This window comes from Hemiscyllium ocellatum, chromosome 9 (assembly GCF_020745735.1).
Source record: "Hemiscyllium ocellatum isolate sHemOce1 chromosome 9, sHemOce1.pat.X.cur, whole genome shotgun sequence".
Taxonomy (NCBI): domain Eukaryota; kingdom Metazoa; phylum Chordata; class Chondrichthyes; order Orectolobiformes; family Hemiscylliidae; genus Hemiscyllium; species Hemiscyllium ocellatum.
Window position 1 is genome coordinate 28,943,407 of NC_083409.1, and position 20,096 is coordinate 28,963,502.

Genomic DNA, 20,096 nt, shown 5'->3' on the forward strand with positions numbered 1-20,096 from the left:
TACTTATATACATAAAAGATAAGCTAGAGAACAAAACACTGATGTCTTAAAGGTGACTTGGGATCAACACATTTTATACCTTTAAGTGGATAACTAAATAATGAGACTGTAGGTATAGCATGTTCAAATTATATTCAAAGAAGTGTCATTATAAAAATTTAGGTGTATGCTTAAAGAGTATATGCCAGCTGGATGATTAACAGGGAAAAGGGCAGATGTCTTCAGCTATGACTAACAGGTAAATGACTCATGGATGTAGAGAAAGGTTGTAAATGCTATAACCCAAAGCACAATGTCATAGCCACTTTTGACTTTTATATAAATGCATAAGAACAAAATAAAAAGTGGATTAAAGAAAGCAAGAACTACCAAAAATATTGCAAGTTAACCTGGAGACATGTCAAGTGCTGCATTTTACGACGACCTAGATAAAACAAGACTACGAAAATCTATGGAGAAAGAAAGACACAGGGATATAATAACTAGAAGTGAATATGTTCAAATAAGTTCAAGGTAACCACAGGCATCATATACAAGGGTATAGAGGAAAGTGATTGCAATAGACTTGTGTTTGAGAGAAAGTGAGGACTGCAGATGCTGGAGAGTTAAGAGTCAAAAAGTGTGGAGCTGGAAAAGCACAGCAAGTCAGACAGTATCCGAGGAGCAGGAGAGTTGACATTTTGGGCATAAGCCCTTCATCAGGAATGTCAGGCGACTCTGCTCCTCGGATTCTTCCTGACCTGCTGTGCTTTTCCAGTACCACACTTTTTAACATAGATTGGTGTTTGACCACAGGTAAGAGTTGTGTGCTTTTTAAGTTACTCATGAGAAATGGCATCACTTGCTGGCCAACATCTATTGGCCATTTCTAGTCGCCCTTGAGAAGGTAGTACTGAGCTGACCTCTTGAACTGCCACAGTCCCTGTTCTGTGACCAGGTGGTCCAGCCAATTTAGTTTAATTTCTTTTTTGAGACTTTGGAGCTGAAATAATTCTTCAGAGATCTGTATCCTTTATTTAAAGTTGCGCAGTTGTTGATGACCGTACTGCCTCTCACTCAGTCAGCCACTAGAGTGTCAATATCCCTGACATTCAATATTTTATGTTAGCCAGATCTCCCTGATTGAAGATTAATAACCCCAATCAGGGAACTGATATTCAGTGAGGTCCAGTTGGCTGACCTTGTTAAAATCACTACATCCCCAAGTCCTCAGATTTTGAGAGTCTCCTGGAAAATTTTAGCACCATTTAGTGGGCGGCACGGTGGCACAGTGGTTAGCACTGCTGCCTCACAGCGCCCGGAGACCCGGGTTCAATTCCCGACTCAGGCGACTGACTGTGTGGAGTTTGCACGTTCTCCCCGTGTCTGCGTGGGTTTCCTCCGGGTGCTCCGGTTTCCTCCCACAGTCCAAAGATGTGCGGGTCAGGTGAATTGGCCATTCTAAATTGCCCATAGTGGTAAGGGATAATGCAGGGGTATGGGTGGGTTGCGCTTCGGCGGGTCGGTGTGGACTTGTTGGGCCGAAGGGCCTGTTTCCACACTGTAAGTAATCTAATCATTTCAGATTCCAAATCCGCACATGACGTGCAACGAACAGGAGCTTGCCTTTTCTGCCTGGAACACTTCACACACATTTTTCAATGACACCAGCATCGAGGTGGTTACTTCTGTTATGTCTGATTCAGAAGGCTTGACAATGTTTGATGGAGGGTGAATCAATGGGTTCCAGAAGTACTCTCAGAAGGTTCCAAAGAATAGGTCAAGTTTTACTCCCAGACAGCCTGCGAATTTGTAGCTTTCAAATGATCCACATACTTACTCAGGATGATTATACCTATCCGACCTTTAAAAGTCACTGGACGTGACCTTGTTTCGATTATGCCACTTACCCATGCAGGGCCATTTCCACGATTCTTGTACCGATCTTTATCCCCTGTATCAAATGTCTCTCTCGCTTGGCAGTCTTGGATTTGGCATTGAAGATCCTAATGCCATTTGACCCTCCCACCCAAATTCCAAAAGATCAGACTTGACCTGGTGCAGAGTCTTCTACCCATTAGTAACTCTGTCGGTGTTATCCCTGTAATTGCATGTCAGGTGGTCCTATAATAAAACAAGAACCAAGACAACTTGGTATCTAGTGAGGTTGTTTCTTCAGTCCTGCCTTCAAAGTTGGGACTGCACTTTCTGCCAAGCCACTGGATGATGAGTGGTATGGAGCTGTCCTTACATGTCAAATCCCATTCAACTTTAAAGTTCCTGCTCGTTAAATGATGGCCCATTATCTATGAGCAACACCTGCATGGTGCCATGTGTTGAAACGATGTGCACAGCTTTTCTGTAGTGTTTGACAAATGGACCCTCTGAAAATCCAACCACTTTGAGTGTCTAAAATGACTAAAAATGTTGAACCCATGAAAGGATCCACATTATCGACATACAAAAAGTCCAAATTTTATCCGGCCTTTCCCATGGGTGTGGAGCAACTGCTGGCAATAATATTTGTCCTTGCTGGCACTCTGGGTGCCACTAATGTGGCCATCAGACATGACTCCCCACCAACATCTTCATTTTGGAGACCTCTGAATAGCCCTGGGGGAGCTCAGCCAATATGTGACAGCAACTTTTGTTTGGGGCAATTATTTGCACTCCCTGTAATATTATGCCATCCTCTACTGTGAGCTGGTTCTCTGGGTCCAAAAGGCATTAACTCCAGTTGTGACAGCTCTTTGGGTTCTCCCATGAATACCAATTGTCTCAGTTTGGAAAAAAACAGGATTTGTCCATGTCCAAAATCAAATTGATCGGTGTAACTGGTAGTGTGTCCAGAAAATTGAATCTTATTACAGATTCTTCCACTGGACGTACTACTGGTGGTGTACCTGCTAAGGGAAGGTGGATCAATGCATCCACATGTGCTACTCAGCGTCCCAGACAGTGTTCTAATCTGTAATTAAAAGCACTTAGTATTAGAGCCCACTACTAAAAGCGGCCTGAAACAATGAGCGGCACTTCCTTGTCCTCTTTAAGTAGAGAGAGTAGGGGTTTGGAGTCCATACTTTCTAATTCCAAATATGACCGCCAATCCTTCTTTTTCTATTTGGGTGTATTTATACTCTGCCTTAGCCAAAGTCTTGGATGCAAAGGATATTGGGCATTTCTCTCGTTTTGGTCACTTATGAACTAATGCCATGCGGGGAGGCATCACATGTCAATACCACATCTTTCTTGGAATCATAGTGCACCAACACATCAGAGGATAACAGTTGTTTCTCTACATTATTGAAAGCTAGGGTTTGTCAATGACACCATTTCACAGGCTGATCCTTTTTAAAGAGTTGATGCAACAGTGCCAGAATGGATGCCAGATTGAGTATAAACTCTCATGGATACTGCCCTATGAGTTAACTTACACAATTTAAGTCTGGTAGGACTCTGTTGCTGTCTCGAGTCCGCATATCAACAACAATAACAATAATGTCTTACCAGCAGGATCCTGAAGAAAATTCTGTTTAGCAAAGTTGTGGCTTTGTTTGAGAGTTTTGCTGTGAGCTGCCCTGAAGTTACACTAAGCAGGATATTTCTTGACGGCGGCTATGCAGTTGCCTGTCTCAAATGGTATTCCCCAAGCTCAGTCAGACTAGCGAGGGTGTCCACTTCATTGGAATACCTTGCAAATAACACACACCATCCCACATTTTCCAATGATAAAGCCAAATATAAATCCAGGTGAGCTTCAGCAAGTGGGTGTTGTTGCATAGTTACATCATTAGTCGCACATACCAATCTCTTAAGTGTCTCATTGAAGGTTACGTCAAATTCACAGGCTTCTGCCAGTCATCTTAACCTCGCCAAAAACCCCATATTCCTCTCTATTGGGGTAAAAGTGATAGTGTCTCAGAATTAGAGGCAGCTTGGGTCATAATAGAACTTAACTACATCAGTTAATTTTGAAAGGCTTCAGTATCTGGTATCTCAGGAAAATTTAGGTTGTTAATGACAGAAACAGCTGCAACTTCACAGGCTGTTAGGAGAATTAGGCATTGTTTTTCATTTGCCACAATGTTTATTGTCCACAAATGTAATGCAGTCGTTCCAAATACTGGCATCAATCCTCAATGGCAAGGTCAAATGCATCAAGCTTTCCAACAAACAGCAGCCAGTATCCCATCATGAAACGACATTTCCAAATGCCCAGTGTTTAACTATAGTACTGTCTCTCACTCAGTGCCAATATCCCTGACATTCAACCTATTATGTCAGCCAGGTCTCTCTGATTGGAGCAGATTAATAGCCTCAATAGGGAACTCATATTCCATAAGGTCTAGCTGGCTGACCTCATTTCAATCATTACTGCAGTGATTGATACAACTACGTGGCTTGCTAGACCCTTCCGGAGGGCAGGTAACAGTCAGTCACATTGCTGCGACTTTGACTCACATGTAGGCCAGACCATGCGAGTATGGCACTGAAGGATATTGGTGAGCCAGATGGGTTTTTTCCTCCAATAATCGACAATTGTTTTGGTTATCAATAGATATTAATTCCAGACATTTTTTATTGAATTCAAATTCAACATCTGCCATGGTGGGATTTGAACCCAGATCCCCAAAACATCAGCTAAGTTTCTGGATTAATACCACTAGGCCATTACCCCTCCTGTGTATCCTTGAGTGCCCATAACAAAACCCATAAAAGTCATATCTGATTAACTCACCAACATAATACTATACATGTGAATCTCAAGGAGTGACTTAAGGCACTAGTACCATTTGATATTGAAAATTACTAAGTAAAACCCATCAACTGTTCGATTCTCCTCAATCCCACAAAAGTGATGATCACAGTCTCTTCCTAGCCTCCATCTGAAATGGTTCTTTTTTTTTCGAAGGTATCATCTTTCAAAATTACCTCTTCAAAATTCACCCTCAATTCCCAGGTCCTTGCAAAATACTGAACAACCTCAGTTATCAGCACATCAATTATCCGAATTTTGAATTATCCGAACAAGATCTCAAGGTCCCGTAAAAACATTATCCGTTATCCAAACAAAATACTCTCCGCCCATCTCATTTGGATAATCGAGGTTGTTCTGTATTCTCCAACTCTAATCTCTCTTTTCTGAAATCTTAAAATATATTTTGCCTCCCAACCCATAATCTTTCCCACAACTCCCAAGTTAAATCATTCCAATCAAGATTCAACCTCTTCCACAAAAAGGAAAAATTGGAACCACGGTCGTAAATGATACCCCCTGATCTAGTACACTATTATTCATCCCTTCTCTGCAATCTTTGAAAAAACCCATACCAAAAGACCCAAACCCCATTCCTCAAGTCCAGCTCAATGGGACTCATTTCATATTCATCTACCTCATTATAGCCACAGCATCAAAAGTAAATGGATTTTCATCCCACGCTGGCAGGGTTAGCTCTAAATCCCTCCTGGGATGTAAAAATTACAGAAAGAAGTTTTAATATTTTTAATCCTGTTCTCTTTCTTAAACCTTCTGAAAATGCTGTCACCTCCAGGTTCTACTATTAAAATGCTCTCAACTGCCCTCGCTGCTTTCAATTCCTGTAAATTTCAACTCATGCAAAGCTCTGCTGCCCATAAATAATAGCTCATAATATCATCATCCATGTGTTTAAATCACTTCATCGCTTCACCGCTCTAAAACCAATGCAATTTCTCACACGCTGAAAACTTCCTACTACTCCGCAAATTCCCTCTCTTTCATTTCCAAAAGTTGCTGCTCCTGTGGTACAGTGTCACCACATATATCTCCAGAATGTCTAACTCCCATACATTGAAATTTTCTCCCCAGATCTTGTGGATTCTTCACTTTGATAACTTGCTCCAAGAGGCTGCTTTAAAACTTATTTTATTGGTAGAATTTTGTTATCATTCCAGCTCCCATTTCAGCACTGCATTTTATTTTTTAAGCACCTCAGGATCATTTTTCTATGTCAAAGATATCATGTAACATATAAATTGTTGTTGTATACAACACTTGTGTTTGAGTTTGATTCTCCATGAGAAGCAACTGTGAAATTCCATGTTTAATAGCAGGCAAAATATGGATACATTTGATTTGACCAAGTAAGCTTCAAAACTTATGTAAAATGTTTAACTGAAAAAAACCACTAATGGTAAATGTGTACAGGGCATAAGCTGAGAGAGAAAGAGTTAAGTTCTGAGTTTTGTTTAAGAAGAGGTTCAACTGAGCATAACTCAGATCAGATAAGAACTTACATTTAACAATGGAGTGCTAGAGGCAAGGGTAATGGGTTAACAAGGTGGAAAAGCATTCATTATGTAGAGCCATTTAACAATATTGGAAACATTCAGTATGTAAGGTCAGTTTAACAAGGTGAGAAGTATTCATTATGTGAAGCCAGTTAAGAACATTCATTGTATAACACCAGAGGGCTTGGTCTCTTATTGATAGTTGAGGATTGTAATGGTCACCCAATTAATATGTATGCTGCCTTATCTGGATGCTCCTCCCTGTAAAATAACTACATAGAGGACTATGAACTCATGTCCCTGTGCACATGAGCGATCGTTTTCTCTCTCCAGGGCCCGGAATAAAGATGAAGGAGGCAAAACTATACTGTATCTCTCAGTTTTGCTTCAACTAAGGGAGGGAAACAGGATGAGACTAAGATTCTGCAACAATCTAAAATTGAAACAAGATCAATTACACCTTGTACAATTTTCTGCATTGTTTACAATATATGAATTTAGTTTATGCGTGAATTCTTTTTGCACCAGCTTGGCTCTGCAACCTAAAACTAAAATTGGTATTGAAAATGGTTTATATGTAGCATATAATGTATTCCTATGCACAAGATTAACTCCACAATTCTCCACCTCACTGAATTAAAAACATTCTCTTAGTGAATTAACTTCTAGCTGACAGACTTTAAATTCATTTCCCAAATCTGGAATTAAAAGCTAGTCTCATTAAGCTACCTTCGATTGTCATAAAATCCCATCTGGCTCACTAACGTCCTCCAGGAAAAGAAATCTGGCACACTTAACCGCGCTTGCGTAGAGTTATACCACACTTACAGCAATGTGATTACCACTTAAATGCCTACTGCGGTGGTGAGCAAGGCGCTACGTTGCACCAAATCATTCTGCAGCTTAAAAGAAAATGAAACCAGACCGACCTCACAGCATTGAAACAACACAAAGCAAGTACTGCCAATCACACAATATCCTGCTTATAAATATCTGGGGGTTTGTACCAAAATTGGGAAAGGTGTTCCACAGATTTGTTAAGCAATATCCTGATATAGTAATATTCACTGACTCATACTTTATAATGTCCCAAATATGACCATCACATCCAATATATCCTGTACCATTCCAGTATGTCCTGTCCCAGCAGCAGGACAGACCCACCAGAGGTGGCAACACATTTCAGAGTCAACCACACTGTTGCAGGTCTGGAGTCACATATAGGCCAGAAGGATATTATATTTCCATCTCGAAAGGGCATTACTGAATCACCATTACAATTGACTTTAAACAGGTGTTTACAACAATGATTGCTTCACGATCACCTTTATAGTGATTAACTTTATATTCCAAATTTTACGATAATAGAATTTAAATGCCCCCAGCTGCTGTGATGGGAGCCACATCTGTGTCTTAACAGCATTAGCCCGGTCTCTGGATTGCTAGTGTCATGATATTACCACTGAGCCATCTGAGATCAAACCAGGTTTAATGGAAGACTGCAGCTGGCCATGCCTACAGCAGCCTCAAGATGACCTAGAAATAAGATGTCAACCTTATGAGACTACCATACAGGTCTACCTGCATGCCAGACAGTAGAATTAGAATGCAATGGACTGAATTAAGCAATTCTACAACAAACAGATCAAATCCAAACGCTGCAAACCTGCCACATCCAGACTTGAATGGTGGTGGACAGCTAAATAATTGACTGGTATCAGCAACTCCAAACATCCCCATTCTCAAATAATGGGGCAGCTCATCATACCAGTATAAAAGACAAGGTTGAATCATTTGCAATTATCAGACAGAAGTGTCAAATAATATGGTCCATCTCAGGCTCCTCACAAGATTGCCAGATCACAGAAACTAATCTACAGCAAATTCAATACACTCCACATGATATTAGGAAGGCACTGAATACTGCAAAGGCTATGGGCACTGTCAACATCTTAGAAAGTGAGCTAAAGACTTCTACTCCAAAAATAGCTGCCCTTTGGCCAAGCTGCTCCAGTATAAATAGCATTACACTGGTATCCAGTGAGCAATGTGGAAATTTACCAACATATGTCCTGTCCACTAAAAAAAAGAAACAAATTCAACCAACCAAATACTGACTAAACTACTCTCAACTGACAACAGTCACAAAAAGGGTAGTCAACAATGCAATCAAAGGACAGTTATATAATAAGTGTGTGACACTGATGCTCACTTCAGGTCCTACAGGGCTACTTAAAACTTGACCTCATGACACCCCGATAAAACAGCTGAATTCCACGTGGAAGATGACAGGGACTGCCCTTAATGTCAAGGCAGCATCTGACCAAGTTTGGGAACAAGAAATCCAGCAAAACAGAAGTCAATGGGAATCGGGGGGACTCCACTGCTTGGAGTCATGGCGGGCACAAAGGATGGTGAGTAAAAAGTGAGGTCTGCAGATGCTGGAGATCAGAGCTGAAAATGTGTTGCTGGAAAAGCGCAGCAGGTCAGGCAGCATCCAAGGAGCAGGAAATTCGACGTTTCAGGCATAAGCCCTTCATCAGGAATCCTGATGAAGGGCTTATGCCCGAAACGTCGAATTTCCTGCTCCTTGGATGCTGTCTGACCTGCTGCGCTTTAACCAGCAACACATTTTCAACAAAGGATGGTGATCGATGTTTTAGAATGTCAATCACCTTCGTTTCAGGACATATCTGCAGATGTTCCCCAGGTCAGTGTGCTATGACCTGCTCTTATAATGACAGTATTTATATGGCTAATCCAGTTCAATTTCTGGTCAGTGGTAACTCCGTATGTTGACAGTGGGGGATCGAGTGATGGCAATGTTATACAATTTCAAGGTGCAATCATTAGATTCTCTCTTGTAGAATATGGTCTTTATCTAGCTCTTGCATTGCACAAATGTCACTTGTCAGCCCAAAACTGGGTGTTGTCCAGGCCTTGTTGCATTTAGACATGGATTATTTCAGTAATTGAGGAGTCATGAATGGTACTGATCAATGTGCAATCATCAGCAAAATCCTCTGTTCTGACTTTATGACAGAGGGAATATCATTACCAAGGCCATCTATCCAGCATTGTACTTAGAGCACACTCCAAGGAACTCCTGCTGTGATGTGCTGGAAGCAAGATGACTAACGTCATAAGAATCAATAATATTTATAGCTGAAAATGTGTTGCTGGAAAAGCGTGTCAGGTCAGGCAGCATCCAAGGAACAGAAAATTATTCCTGATGAAGGGCTTATGCCCGAAACGTCGAATTTCCTGTTCCTTGGATGCTGCCTGACCTGCTGCGCTTTTCCAGCAACACATTTTCAGCTCTGATCTCCAGCATCTGCAGACCTCACTTTCTCCTCAATAATATTTATAATCAACTTGTGTTATAGATTAGATTAGATTACTTACAGTGTGGAAACAGGCCCTTCGGCCCAACAAGTCCACACCGACCCGCCGAAGCGCAACCCACCCAGACCCCTACATTTACCCCTTACCTAACACTACAGACAATTTAGCATGGCCAATTCACCTGACCCGCACATTTTTGGACTGTGGGAGGAAACCGGAGCACCCGGAGGAAACCCACGCAGACACGGGAAGAACATGCAAACTCCACACAGTCAGTCACCTGAGTCGGGAATTGAACCCGGGTCTCAGGCGCTGTGAGGCAGCAGTGCTAACCACTGTGCCACCATGCCGCCCACTATGTGGTTTCTCTTACTTCAGGTATAAGTCAAGCATATCCCTATAATTAACATTTTAAGAATCGACTGCAACCAAAATCTAATGTATTTTATCTATTAAAAAAGGTCAACTAGTTAGTTCAAGTGGAATGGATCAGAGGAACACTAATATCCTTTAGGGAAGGAAACTGCCATCCTTACCTGGTCCACCCTACATATGATTCCAGACACTCAGCAATGTAATTGACTCTTAACTGTCCTCTGGGCAATTAGGGATGTGCAATAAATGTTGGCCTATCCAACTTCACCCACATCCTGTGAATGAATAAAAATGAATTTAATGGGAAAGACACTTGCAGGTCAATGTTGGTGTTCTGACTGCTCAGCCAGGGGATCTAGGTTCAAGTGCCATCTGATCCAGAAGTATGTCACAACATCTCTGAACAGGTTGATTAGAAAATATCTAGCTTAATTTGTTATACGTGAAGATGTTGTTCAGATTTCAAAACTGAAGCCAGAAATTGAACTTATAACGAAGGTGACAATTTGCTGCCACGAGAATTCATGAACTTCATATCTCGACAAAAAAACACGATAATTTAGGTGTGCAGAACTGATTGGATGTTAGTCGATCGTTGAGTACGCCGACAGCTATACTGTCAATGGCACAAATCTTCCAATTTTGACATGTATATATGGTGTGGCTGTGTTGGTATGCAAGTTTACACAAAACTGATTTTTTTTCCAACTATGCAATAAATCATTTTGATCCCCAGCCCAGACCGGGGGATTTGTTGAAGCAGGATTCAAATGATTGGGAATTGACATCAAAGTCCTAACAATCACCGAGTGGCAAAGCCCGAGGTGAGGACGGAGCGATGGCCCTTGATTATAAAGACCGAGTGGTGGTATCAAAGTCCGGACAGCCGCCACCAACCGGCTCGACAGTCACCAAAACATGGGAGTGAGAGCTGTTGTTACCTCCTTCCATAGCTCCTCCCGCATGCATCTTCTGAAGTCCTGGCTGACCCCTCCCCCAACCCCGACAGACAGGTTTTTAAACCGGCAGCTTGACGAAACACCGCGGAAAGCCTGGGGCCCGCGGGGCGGCGGCGTGTGTGTGTGTAACGCGAGTGAGAGGGACAGAAAGACAGAGAGACGTTACTGGAACAGAGGCTGACTGACCTATGCCGTGTCCACACTGATGCTGCGCCGAGAAACCAGTCGCTGCTGACACTGACCGTCGCGTACATCCCAAGGTCTCATTCCCGAAGTGGGTCTCCGAAGTCTGTCGTCGTCGTTGTTGTTGTTGTTGTTGTTGTTGGCGGGGGGTCGCGAGCTCCCCGCTGAGAGGAGGAGCGGCCGATTAGAAAACACGATCACGCTCGCGCTCGCTCACACATGGACAAACCGCGTTCCGAGGCAGCTCGAGCGTGCACGAGCGCCTGCGTGCGCCCAACCACCGCCGGTACTCGCGCGCCGCCTGGGGTACGTTACAAAACTCGCGCGCGCAGCCTCTCGTCCCGCGGCCGTGCCCCTCCCCCTCCATTTTTTTTCCCCCACTCCTTCTCTCGGCCGTCCCTTTGTCGCAGTCGTTGACACACGCACAATTTCGGGATATTGGTCCCCGGGGGCGGGAGTCATTGACCTTTCCTTTGTTCCAGCGCGGAAAAAAAAAGCAACGGTCGTCGCGGCGTTTTTTTTTCCGCAAGCCGCGATACGATGCGGAAGGCAGATCTCTTGCCCTCTTTCATGAGTTTCAAGTGCAGGTCTGTGGGGTCGGGGGTTGAGGGATCCCAGGTCGTCCCCTCCCGCTGCAAACTGTGGTCGGTCGGTGTGAAACTGTGCACGTAACTTTACCCAGCTCCATCCATGATTCCGCGGCAACCTCGCAGGACGGACGGGTGGGCAATTTCCACACTGCAGTCTCGTTGCAGGGTCTGCCCAATACTACCTCCAGCCGATATGCTGTGTTCAAGAAAGACCGCGAAATGCCAGGGACTGGAATCCGCAATCTTCTACCCCCGAGCCACTTAATCTGAACTATCAACACTGGCAAAAAAAATAAGTTAAAAGTATGAAAGATGCGATCCATTAGGCCGCCACATGGAGTTTTAATAGAATCCCTACAGGGGAAACAGGCCATCCACACGGACCCTCCGGAGTAACCCACCCAGACCCATTCCCCTAATGCAACTGCAAATGTGTTGCTGGTCAAAGCACAGCAGGTTAGGCAGCATCTCAGGAATAGAGAATTCGACGTTTCGAGCATAAGCCCTTCATCAGGATTATTCCTGATGAAGGGCTTATGCTCGAAACGTCGAATTCTCTATTCCTGAGATGCTGCCTAACCTGCTGTGCTTTGACCAGCAACACATTTGCAGCTGTGATCTCCAGCATCTGCAGACCTAATTTTTTACCCCTAATGCAACTAACCTACACATCCTTAGGACCGGGCCTCAGGTTGGCTGCCTTTGGTCAGTTGAGAGCAAATGAGGACTGCAGATGCTGGAGATGAGAGTTGAAACGTGTGGCGCTGGAAAAGCGCAGCAGCTCAGGCAGTATCCGAGGGGCAGGAGACTTGTTTAGGGCATAAGCCCCCATTCTCCATCCATTCCTGATGAAGGGCCTATGCCTAAAACGTTGACTCTCATGCTCGTCGGATGCTGTCTGACCTGTTGTGCTTTTCCAGCACCACACTTTTCAACTTTGCCCTGTTGAGGATAATTAATGACAACTTAAGGATTGTTTGGTGGTAAAAGTTGATCTCAAAAGTGTCCCTGCTGAGGTTTTGAGTTCCTGATGAAGGGCTTTTGTCCGAAACGTCGATTTTACTGCTCCTGGGATGCTGACTGAACTGCTTTTTCCAGTACCACTAATCCAGATAATGGAACACCTCCTTTCACCATTGGGTGTTCCCTACTCCCAACAACTTCTCTTTGCTGTGAATGTATCTTCCCCCAGGAGCATATTCACACACACTTCAGTCTTCCCTCTGGGCCTTATCTCCCTTCCCCACACACATTTCTAGGGTTTTGGACTCCCCAGAACTGAGCCTCTGGAAGGTGCTTACATTGCATACTTTACAGTTGCTGGGGCTAGGTTTTGCTTTTACATTATTCTTTCACCACTCGTCTGTTTTTCTGTTAATCAGTCAATTTCATTTCCATGTTGGTACTGTCCCATTTTTTTCATAAACTTTAATTTTGCTCACAATTCTGTTTTGTAATAAAGACAAAAAGCGCTGGAAATCCCAGCGGGTCAGACAGCATCCACAGAGAGAGAGAGCAGGTTAACATTTTGAGTATAGATGACATTTTCAGAGCTGCCGTGAAGTGTGGAGTTGGCAGTATTCATGCAATAGTGTTAAGGTGGAGTGCTGTTGGAGAAAGGGTGTTGATAGTTCAGATTAAGTGATCAGGATGTGAGAAAGGCTGAACAATGGTGTGTCCAACTGCCAAACTGGAAAAGAACAGATGGTGCAACTGGAGTTGGGGAAGGGGAGAGAGGACATGGTGACAGAAAATGCAACAAGTAAAACTAAAAGAAAAGGAAGAAATGGGTGTGAGTTCACAATCTGAAGCTGTTGAATTCAATCCAGAGGAACTTCAATTATCCGGCATTTGATTATTGGATTATCCAGCAAGATCACAGGGTCCCGATGCTTGGCTAAACCATGTTATCCGGCATTCAATTATGTGGAATTCAATTAACCGTACACAATACTCCCTGCCTGTACCTTTGGATAACCAAGGTTCCTCTGTACTAAGATTGTAAAGTGCCTAGTCTGAAGATGAGATGTTGTACCTCTACACTGACATGCTTGAGCTTTACAGCATACCGAGGACAGATAAGTGGGTATGAGAGCATGATGCTATGTTAAAACGACCAACTATGATACGGTCAGGATAATGCTTGCACCTTCTTCCGTCCGGGATACTCTAGTCCATTCGTCAATGACCGCCAACACTACCCCTCCTGCCCACAGCATCTTGCCATGTAACTGCAGAAAGGGCAAGAACTGCCCCTTCAACTCTTGTCTGCTCACCATCCAAGGGCCAAATAGTCTTTACAGGTGAAGCAGCATTTAGATTAGATTTAGATTACTTACAGTGTGGAAACAGGCCCTTCGGCCCAACAAGTCCACACTGACCCTCCGAAGAGCAACCCACCCAGACCCATTCCCCTACATTTACCTTTACCCCTTCACCTAACACTACAGGCAATTTAGCGTAGCCAATTCACCTAACGTGCGATCTTTGGACTGTGGGAGGAAACCGGAGCACCTGGAGGAAAAGTCATAGAGCTGTACAGAATGGAAACAGACCCTTCAGTTCAACTCGTCCATACTGATCAGATATCCTAAGTTAATCTAGTCCTATTTGTTAAAATTTGGCCTATATCCGTCAAAACACTTCCTATTCATTTTCCAATGCAGATGCCTTTTAAATGTTGTAACTGTACAGCCTCCACTGCTTTCTCTGGCACCTCATTCCATACATGTACCATCCTTTGTGTGAAAAAGTTGCCCCTTAGGTCCCTTTTAAATCTTTCCCCTCTCACCTTAACCTATGTGCTGTAGTTATTGACTCCCCCATCCTAGGGAAAACACCTTGGATATTCACTCTATCCATGCCCCTCATTATTTTATAAACCTCTATATAATGTCAGCATCCAATGCTCCAGGGAAAATAGCCTCAGCCCATTCAGCCTCTCCCTAGCTCATACCCTCCTACCCTGGCAACATTTTTGTAAATCTTTTCTGAACCCTTTCAAGTTACACAACATCCTTCCTATAACAGAGAGACCAGAACTGCATGCAGTATTCCAAAAGCTTTCACCCGTACCTTCTCCAATCTGGTCTATTGCATTCGCTGCAGCCAATAGGCCTGCTCTACATTCGAGAAATCAAACACAGACGAGGTGGCTGCCTTGCAGAACACTTCCAGGTTCATGTGCAGGCATGGCCTTGACCTTCCCATAGCCGGTAATTTTAACACAGCTTCCTGCTCTCATACCCACTCGTCTATCCTCAGCACACTGCAATGCTCCAGCGAATCATAGCACAAACTGGAGGAACAGCACCTTATTGTCAGACTAAGCATTTTACATTCTTCTGGATTTAATTTGAGTTCAATACTTTAAGATTGAGTTCACTCCCATTTCTTCCCTTTCTTTTAGCTTAATTTGTCGCATTCTCAGTCATCACGTGTCTTCTCCCCTTCCCTCAACTCCAGTTGCACCATCTGTTCTTTCCAGTTTAGCAGTTAGACTTGCTACTGTTCTGCCATTCTCACATTTCGATCATTTAATCTGTACTAACAACACCCTTTCTCCCCAGCATTCCATCTCCACACTACACATCATGTCAGCTCTAGAAGAGTCGTCTAGACTCGAAACGTTAGCTTGCTGTCTCTCCACGGATGCTACGTGATCTGCTGTGATTTCCAACAGTTTTTGTTTTCAGTACAGATTTCAGCATCGACAGTAATTTGCTCCTACATTCTGTTTTGATTTAGATTCCCTACAGTGTGGAAACAGGCCCTTCACCCCAACAAGTCCACACCAACCCTCTGAAGAGCAACCCACCCAGACCCATTCCCCTCCATTTATCCCTTCACCTAACACAACGGGCAATTTGCCATGGCCAGTTTACCTAACATGCACATTTTTGGACTGTGGGAGGAAACTGGAGCATCCGGAGGAAACCCATGCAGACACGGGGAGAATATGCAAACTCCACACAGACAGTTGCCCAAGGCGGAAATTGAACCCGGGTCTCTGGCGCTGTAAGGCAGCAGTGTTAGCCACTGTGCCACCATGCTGCCATTCTGGTTTTTAATATCTCATCATGGAACCATGATTGGCATTATCTACGCTCTATGTCACTCATCACGAGAGGAGGTGTCAGATCCGATCAGAAGGGTTTGTCGGGAATGATTGAGATGGGAAGTTCAAGGTCCGGGCCAGCAACAGGAGGTGTTGGGTTCTGAGGAAAATGGGATCATGTTAGATTGGAGTTCTAGTCAGAGGGATGATTGTCAGGGTCTGTGAGTGTGTAAGTGGTTGGGATGGTGTAATTTGGTGGGGGGAGGTGGTTGTGGGCTTTATTATAATTGTTATTTAGGAATTTAAATAGAATGTTAATCCTCAAATTTTTCATGAATAACAACTGAAATTTAATACTCTGAATCAATGTTTAGGTTCTTTCAGAGGTTCCAAATGCAGTCATTGGAATCTTCAATTTCCTGGGCAATTCCCATTGAATTTGCTGCATCTGGAATTCCACAGGGATCCAAAGTGCTGCTCCAATAACTCTGTGGTTATCAGAATATCCAGCTCCACCCCACCACCCCCTCTCCAGTATTACAAAGCTCCCTTTAATCAATAATAGCTCAGAGACGCTAATGAGCTGGGATTTTTTTTCCCAGGAGTGACCAAACTGAAAACCAGGGTGTTATGAGTCGAAAGGATTAACAGATTAATTGAAATGGGTTAACAGAAATGTGCCCAGAGTGATGATCATACCTATGAAACTCGAGAGTAAAAGCTGTTGTCAGATAGAACCTTCGATCTGCCCTGTGTGAATAAAGCATATTGTGGAACAGTGTAGTTCCAGACTCACATTTGTGCAGTGAGCTTGTATCAGCAATTCTTGATTTTATTTTAAGTATAATTTGCTTGTTAATTCATGTGAAATTTATGTTAATTCTGGCTTGTGTTAAGTAAAAAAATATAAAACCTGGAATCTTATTATATTTCTTTATTTGCGGTCATTCACTCAGTTTGGTTTATTGCCACAACTTCATATTTCTACCTGGATATCTGTGCCTGCAGCTCAGGACCTTATTTACAATACTCTTTGTATTCATTTATATGCAGAGTATGGTTAACCTAATCATATTACATTCCCTTGTACTTTGATCCCACCTAATACCCTTTTATTTAGTCATACATTCGTAGAGATGTACAGCACGGAAACAGACCCTTCAGTCCAACTCATCCATGCCAATCAGATATCCCAACCAATCTAGTCCCACTTGCCAGCACCTGGTCTAACCCCTCCAAACCCTTCCTATTCATAAACCCATCTAGATGCCTTTTAAATATAACAATTGTACCTGCCTCCACCACTTCCTCTGGCAGCCCATTCCGCATACTCACCATCCTCTGTGTGGAAAAAGTTGTCCCTTAGGTTTCTTTTATATCTTTCCCCTCTCACCCTAAACCTATGCCCTCTAGTTCTGAACTCCCTACCCCAGGAAAATACTTTATCTATTTACCCTATCCATGTCCCTCATGATTTTATAAACTTTCATAAGGTCACTCCTCAGCTTCCGATGCTCCTGGGAAAACAGCACCAGCCTATTCAACCTCTCCCTATAGATCAAATCATCCAACCTGGCAACATCCTTGTAAATCTTTTCAGAACCCTTTCAAGTTTCACAACATCCTTCCAATAGGAAGGAGACCAGAATTGCACACAATACTCCAAAAGTGGCCTAACCATTGTCCTGTACACCCTCAACATGACTTCCCAACTCCTGCACTCAATACTCTGACCAATAAAGAAAAGCATACCAAAAGCCTTCTTCACTATTATATCCACTTGCAACTCTACTTTCAAGGAGCTATGAGCCTACAGTCCAAGATCTCTTTGTTCAGCAACACTCCCTAGGACCTTACCATTCAGTAATATAAGTCCTGCCCTGATTTGCCTTTCCAAAATACAGCACCTCGCATTTATCTAAATTAAACTCCACCTGCCACTCCTCAGTCCACTGGCCCATCTGATCAAGATTCTGTTGTAATCTGAGGTAATCTTTGCTGCCCACTACACCTCCAATTTTGGTGTCATCTGCAAACTTACGAAATATACTTATGCTCACATCCAAATCATATATAAATGACGAAAAGTAGTGGACCCAGCACTGATCCTTGTGACACTCCACTGGTCACAGATCTCCAGTCTGAAAAACAACTCTCTGCTACCACTCTTTATCTTTTACCTTTGAGGCAGTTGTGTATCCAACTGGCTAGTTCTACATGTATTCCATGAGATCTCACCTTGCTAACCAGTCTCCCATGGGAAGCCTTGTCAAATCTTTACTAAAGTCCAAATATATTTCATCTACTGCTCTGCCCTCATTAATCCTCTTTGTTATTTTTTGAAATCAAATTTGTGAGACATGATTTCCCATGCACAATGCCATGTTGACTATCCTTAATCAGTCCTATTTGTTTCTCTCAAATTTCTTTTCTCCTTAATTTTTAAACTTGTGTTTTTGTAAATGTGTTCTTGTAACTAATGGAGTGCCACCGTGATCAGTGTTCGGGCTACAATTATTTACAACATATATTATTGACATGGATGAGAGAGGGGAATGTACTATTGCTAAGTTTGCAGATGACACAAAAATAGGTAGGAAGGCAAATGGTGAGGATTACACAGCAGGAATGTAAACAAATCAAGTGAGAGGGCAAAAGCTTGAAAGATGGAATTTGTTTTTATTCTCATGTGAAACATGGGAATCTCTGGTTGGCCAGCATTTATGATGTGGGAAAATGTGAGGTTATGCACTTTGGCAGGGAGAATAGAGAAGCTGAATATTATTTCAATAGCGAAATATCACAGAAAGCTGCGGGATAGAAGGCGTTGGGTGTCCTCATATATAAATCACAAAATACTAGCAAACAAAACACATTATAGGGAAAACAATTGTACAGTTGGGAATTGAACATAAAAATAAGGAAGTCTTGCTAAAGCTATACAGGGTTAGACCAGTTCAGAATACTCTAAACAGTTTTTCCAATGAAAAATATTCAGGCATTGGAGGCAGTCCAGAGAAAGTTCATGAGGTTGATTCCTTGGTATGGAAGGATACAGTTCCACATCTGTTTCCAGATATGCATGTGATATTACCTTTGTTATTCACCACATCGGTCTACAGCTGCCAGTCTGAATAGCTGCACTATAATTGTATACAAAGACTCCAGAATCCCTTGCTGATGTGGAAATGCGATTTTCTTTTCTATGCTAATATCTTAATTAAGTGGAACAATGATAACCTTGCAGCCTAGAATCCCTAGAGGGCATGTGGCTGTTAAGTGGAATTGTGGGATCAGAAAATGTTGGCAAGCTTTCAAACCTTGGAGTCATAGATGAATGCAGGAGGCGTTATTTATCAAAAGATTTATGAGTTAATAAGTGAATAAGCTTAGAGGATTGACTCACTTGACAAGTATTAGAATTATGAGGAATCTTATCAAGTGATTTTTTTAAGCGATGATAAGTAGTTAAAACTTATCAAATAAATCGTGGAAGGTAATGGTTTAATCTTTGTTGACTTTACAATAGGAAATGGGAATGTGCACAGTCACCCACAGCAGCTGCACAGCATAGTGTATACCACAGTAAGCAGGTTAGGGTGTTTTTATAAGTTACTATACGGCATAATTTAAGTAAACATTCTTTAGCACAAATTATCAAGTAATTTCACAATGCATTACTTTTGCATCTACAGTGAAACATAATTGTGTTTTGATCCAAAATAGTTTAATTTTCAGATTTATAGGTATTGGTTTTTTAGATCTAAAATAAGAAAAGAAAAACTTGAAAGTGAATGTTGGAAGATGTTGTGTTTTCAGAGCCATATAATTCGAAGTAAGGTGAATTGATTTGAATTAGCTTTATTGTTACATGTATTCAAATTAGTATAGTGAAAAGTTTATATGTCACCAATTACAGTGCCATTTTAGGTACAAAAGTATCTCGGTACAGAGCCGAGAGTGTGCTGCTGGAAAAGCACTACAGGTCAGGCAGCATCCAAGAAGCAGAAAAATTGACATTTCAGACAAAAGCCCTTCATCAGGTACAGCTTCTTCAGTTACAAGATTTTAGAAAATCAAGAAGTAAAAAGTCAAGCATTGCAGAAATAAAATGTTTGGAACAACCGTCTTCCAAGGCAGACCACACTGGCTGAAAATGTGTTGCTGGTTAAAGCACAGCAGGTTAGGCAGCATCCAAGAAACAGGAAATTCGACGTTTCGGGCCAGAGCCCTTCATCAGGAAGACCACACTGGCACCTACCCTCCAGTCCACACCGGGCCTTTGCTCCAGACTGCGCTGGACTTCATCTTGAGGTTCGTGAGGCTGGGCAATCACTA

The 20,096-nt window shown here is 42.7% G+C and overlaps 1 protein-coding gene and 1 long non-coding RNA gene across 5 annotated transcripts in view; one reads left to right on the forward strand and one right to left on the reverse strand.

Annotated features, from left to right (window-relative positions):
* ralgps2 (Ral GEF with PH domain and SH3 binding motif 2) overlaps positions 1-11,388 on the reverse strand; it is a 431,788-nt gene extending 420,400 nt beyond the window's left edge. For 3 of the 4 annotated variants that reach the window (XM_060830098.1, XM_060830096.1, XM_060830097.1), the window contains exon 1: positions 11,115-11,388. The gene's annotated coding sequence lies outside the window, so the exon portion shown is untranslated. The remainder of the gene's footprint in view (positions 1-11,114) is intronic. The other variant, XM_060830099.1, reaches the window with a different exon arrangement.
* Positions 10,976-16,677, forward strand: LOC132818950 (uncharacterized). Its single transcript, XR_009645035.1, has 2 exons — positions 10,976-11,417; positions 15,449-16,677. It is a non-coding gene; the product is annotated as an uncharacterized LOC132818950 (long non-coding RNA).
* Positions 16,678-20,096: the final 3,419 nt, after the last annotated feature.